The sequence below is a fragment of the Macrobrachium nipponense genome, chromosome 49 (assembly GCF_015104395.2).
Source record: "Macrobrachium nipponense isolate FS-2020 chromosome 49, ASM1510439v2, whole genome shotgun sequence".
In the NCBI taxonomy this organism is placed as follows: Eukaryota; Metazoa; Arthropoda; class Malacostraca; order Decapoda; family Palaemonidae; genus Macrobrachium; species Macrobrachium nipponense.
The window spans coordinates 5756764-5761763 of record NC_087224.1 but is presented as its reverse complement, the minus strand read 5'-3'; the positions used below and the strand labels follow the sequence as shown (position 1 = coordinate 5761763).

Here is a 5000-nt window from a genome sequence, read left to right as displayed (position 1 = left end):
CTTCCAGGTACACAAAATCCCTTCACACACCGAAGGAACGATTTAGTTCTCTTGTCTTACTCCTCCTCCTCCTCCTCCTCTTCTTCTTCTTCCCAGCTCCACCAGCCCAGTGGTTATTCGCATACAAGATCTCTTTTACACGGCCACAAAAACTAGTTGGACTACAGTCAGGATCTTTGCACTCCCGACACCTACTCCTCCTCCTCCTCCTCCTCACACACATACACACACACACACACTCTCTCTCTCTCTCTCTCCAATACCCACACACCCCCACAATACCCTGAACAACGGGGGCACTTGGTACCAGCCTTGCAGTATGACCCTCTCTCTCCCAGCGCTTGACTTACTGAGTGTCTCTCTCCAAGACTTCCAGCAGCGGTTTGTTGGTGGTACTACAGTGCTTCTCATGATTTCCTCCTCTCCTCTCTCTCTCTCTCTCTCTCTCTCTCTCTCTCTCTTCGTTGCGGTGTCTCCGAGAATCCGTGAACTTTTGCCTTTCAAATTTGGTACCTTTCAGACTGTGGAAGGGGTCTTCATAAACACTTCTCTGAACGGACTCTTAAAAAGTGTACTCAGTGGACTTCTAAGCATTCTCACTTTCCAAAAACAGAGGCACCAGCATGATTCTGCTTTTAAACACTGCTCACGAAGACTTTCTAAAACAATGTGACTGCCTACTGCTGCTAGGAGCTGGCGGACTGAAGTCGGATGCTAAAGCCACACGAATTCATACCCTACACAAACAGCGGGGGGCCTCCTGGAACTTCTAAAATTTAAACGACACAATTCGCTGCCCCTCGGAGGTGACTAATGGCCGTCTAAGCACAAATCCATGAACTTTGGCCTTTGGTAGGATTTGGCTCCTAAACACTCACACACACACACACATACTCACACACACACACAAGGCCCTTTTTTTTAAAACCTTTTCACATGGATTTCAGAACTCACCCGCAAGGACCTCTTAAACATACACGTTGGGGCTTCCCACTTTTTCGTACATATCTCTCGCCTCTTGTTGGTTCTTATCAGCAGTTTATCGGCTGGGTAACACTACAATCACATTGGAGAACAGAACAAAAAAGAAATATATTGTATAAACTGCATAACAACAGGCACTGTCACTATTTTTTTTTTTTTTTTTTTGTTATTTTCCCGAACACATTCACTGCGTCTTTTTTTTCTCAAAAAGTAGGTAAACTTTCCTACGAATTGCACAGTGGGAAAGTATTTAAAAAAAACACACACACACAATTCACTGTTATTGTAACTCGAGCACCATTTCCTTACGACGAGAAAAATGCAAAAAAAAAAAAAAAAAAAAAAAAAAAAAAAAAAAAAACTTCTAACATCGAGTATCTTTTTCTGCCTCCCACTAAAACAAGCTTTGAAATTCAAAACAAAAATACGAAAAAAAAAAAAAAAAAAAAGAAAAAAAATAAAAAAAAAAAAAAAAAAGAAGGATGATGCTTTCCAAGTGCAAAACACACATTTAAAAACCACACACAAGCACGGAAAGCATCGCAGACACGAAACGCACTGAAGTAAAGTTTAATATTCTTTTTTCTCCCTCCAAGGAGTTTCCTTCTCTCTTTCCACCTCACAGAGCCTCTCGCAGTGAGGAGTCTGAAGAAAAGTGCTCCTCACCCCATCGGCGCGGCATCACGACTGGGACTGGCTCACACTCATGATTATTACACAAGCCAAACTCTCTCACTACTTACTCACAAACACACACACACACACACACACACACATACTCACACACACAGACTGACGAACTTACGTATGTACACAAAGACATACAAGTACAGGGTGGCGCTACTGACTGAGGCTACTCGCTCTTCCTCAGCCTCAGTGTCTCTCTCAGTTCTTGTGGTGTTTAGAAAACGCAGTGACGTCGTCAATGCCACTTGGTGTTCTCTCTCAGTTGTGTCTCAGCGGTTCGGGGCGTATTTTCTGCGCCCTATATTCCACCCAGGGCGTCATAGAATAATGTACCCCTCCGCCCCCGCCCCCATACCACCTCCCTCCTTCCCTATCTCTCATAAATAAAGCGAGAAAGACGAAAACAAAGTAAACACCTGTAGACATCTACAGGTCACTAGACCTATTGTAACCTAACCTAACCTTGGGGCTTTTTCCTAGACCATCCACCAGCAGTTTACAATACTTCAGTCCCCATCCAATTCTCCTACAGAACTGAAAACACCTATTGTTATAAGGATACATAAAAAAAGTTACTTAACTTTAGAGCTTCCTGGAGGTACAGAAATTGATATTATAGAGCAACAAAATGCAGGTTTATGACAAACTGGGGCAGTAGAGGGTCAAAGTTGGTGGTTTTTTCTCGCGGCTGTGCATTTTGTGGCTTCTCATTTCTATTTTCTTTTTTTACTAGTCCACGACTTTCAGCATTGCAAATAGCCACTAGCTGATGCAATAACTCCATCATTCAACTGAGCAAAGCTAACGCTATTTGAATAAACACACCGAGTTCTGGCAACTCTTGGTGTTAACCCACAATTTGGAATCGCCTCTTCTTAGTATCTGAAATTCGCCAAATGTCTAAGAACTGTAGAGACAGTAAGAATTCTCCTGTGTAGAGAGACAACTTCTAGATAATCTAGACTTCAATTCGATCTTTTCTGAAGGGCACCGTGTGTGGATGTATGTAGCCAGCCCTCAGGATATTTATTTTCTTTTCCATTTTTATTGGCGAAGGTAATCACGAGGTAGGCAGGCGTTATAAAAACTGGCCCTCGTCTAAGGTTTTACTTTGAATGAAGACCTCCCAGCGCAGTGATTGGCGCAATATTATTAATATTCAGAGGATGAACCCTATTCATATGGAACAAACCCACCACCACCACAGAGGCCATTGCCTTGAAATCCAAGCCCCTAGAGACTATGGCGTCCACTGGGAAGATACCCTACAGAATTAATTTGCACGACGCGTCTTGCCGAGCGCAAATAATTCCCCGTCAGGTTCATGAGTCGCAGCTTGTCACTATCCGTTGCTAGAGGGTGCGATGTTCCTTTACAAGTACCATATTCCCGTACCATAGCTAAGATGCTAAGCTTATCTTTTGTTCGTCTGCCCCAACAGGGGGTGGCTCTTGAGAAAAATCAAGATAAAATTTATTGGCCCATTCAATCTTTGAATTGCTGGACCAAAATCAAGTTCCCTGGGCAAAGAAGTTCCACAAAGTTCCTTAACATTAACTGTCCAATATCACAACAAAGTCCCACAAATTTAGCTGCTCCATACCACATAGAAGTCCCACAACATTGCTGCTCCATACCACAACAAAGGCCCACAAATTAGCTCCCCATACCACAAAAAACTTCCACAACATTGCTGCTCCATACCACAACAAAGTTCCACAACTTTAGCTGCTCCATACCACAACGAAGTTCCACAACTTTAGCTGTCCCATACCACAACAAAGTTCCACAACATTAGCTCCCCCATACCACAAAAAACTTCCACAACATTGCTGCTCCATACCACAACAAAGATCCACAACATTAGCTCCCCCATACCACAAAAAACTTCCACAACATTGCTGCTCCATATCACAACAAAGTCCCACAACGTTGCTGCTCCATACCACAACAAAATACCACTACATCAGCTGCTCCATATAGCTACACCGAGTCTCACCAACTTTACTTCAACCCCACAACAGGCAATGAAAGAGAGAGAGAGAGAGAGAGAGAGAGAGAGAGAGAGAGAGAGAAGAGAAACTGGGGATGGAAGGTGTGCCTAATAGGAGCAGGAGGGGAAGGAAGAAATAAAGGCAAATTAAGGCAGAAGAGGTACAGAAGGAGGAATAAAAGTGGAATAAGGGAGAAGATGGAGAGGAGGAGGAGGAGGAGGAGGAAGTGGAGGAGGGAGACGAACGAGGAAAAGGTGAATTATAAGACACTCTTGGCTCCGTTTCAGCCACAACACCACCTGAAGTGAAGGACAGGGTCCACGAGAGAGAGAGAGAGAGAGAGAGAGAGAGAGAGAGAGAGAGAGAGGTTCCTCCCACGTCAGTTAATGTGGGCATATAATATGGACTTATGTCTATAAAAACACCTTGATGATTTCGAAAGACTGTGTGTGTGTGTGAGAGAGAGAGAGAGAGAGAGAGAGAGAGAGAGAGAGGCTCTGAAGCCTGAAAAATAAAAGCTTACCGAAGCTATCACATAAGCTCCATTCCAATCAGACGAAAAAATAGTTTTCATAGATTTGCGAAAGATTTATTCGAAACCGGATTAAAAAAATATTTTCGGGTGTATTGAAAAATAATTGACTTGCAAAATAGAGAGAGGAAAGAAAAATATATAAAAATTCATCCAAGCCTGACAAAATTTTCATCAACCTGCGAGTCGAATATTTTAATATTTTTTCAAAACGACAAGATTAGTTTTCATCAAAACTGTAAAAGGCAAATACTTTTAAAATCTAATATATCTCTTGAGAAAATTCCTATTGAATTGCTTCTCAGTACTGAGGAGAAAATAGGTCTCACGGGAAATTAAAATAATCTTTTCTCTCGAGCCTCAAAAATAACAAATTTCCCACAGATGTTTCGTCGAGGTCTGATAAACGAAGTCTTCACTGGACAGCAAATCCGATTTTGATGAAGGCTGACGTATACCAATTTTCCAATTCAGAGCTGGTTTTTATTAAGAACGACATATTTAGCTAATACGACCACATCATCGAATGTATAAGTAATATGAAGTTAGGCCCTATCTAATAAATATGGAGTTACGACTTACTCAACAAATTTAAAGTTACTACCGTTCCAACACATATTTAACTACGACCCATTCAGCGACTCTAAAGTTACGACCTATCTTACAAATATAAACTTACTACCGTTCCAACACACATTTAACTACGACCCATTCAGCGGCTCTAAAGTTACGACCTATCTTACAAATATAAAGTTACTACCAAGTCAACGTATACATAAATACGACCCATTCAACAAAGGCAA

The 5000-nt window shown here is 41.9% G+C and overlaps 1 protein-coding gene across 8 annotated transcripts in view; it reads right to left on the bottom strand.

The window, feature by feature from the left end:
- LOC135205288 (dual 3',5'-cyclic-AMP and -GMP phosphodiesterase 11-like) overlaps positions 1–5000 on the bottom strand; it is a 348600-nt gene that overhangs the window by 126275 nt on the left and 217325 nt on the right. The window contains exon 1 of one of the 8 annotated variants that reach the window (XM_064235675.1): positions 1603–1678. The exons of 2 other annotated variants lie outside the window; for them this stretch is intronic. The gene's annotated coding sequence lies outside the window, so the exon portion shown is untranslated. Of the gene's footprint in view, positions 1–954; positions 1235–1543; positions 1679–5000 lie in introns of those variants that run through there. 5 more of the 8 variants (XM_064235683.1, XM_064235678.1, XM_064235677.1 and 2 more) reach the window with 5 other exon arrangements.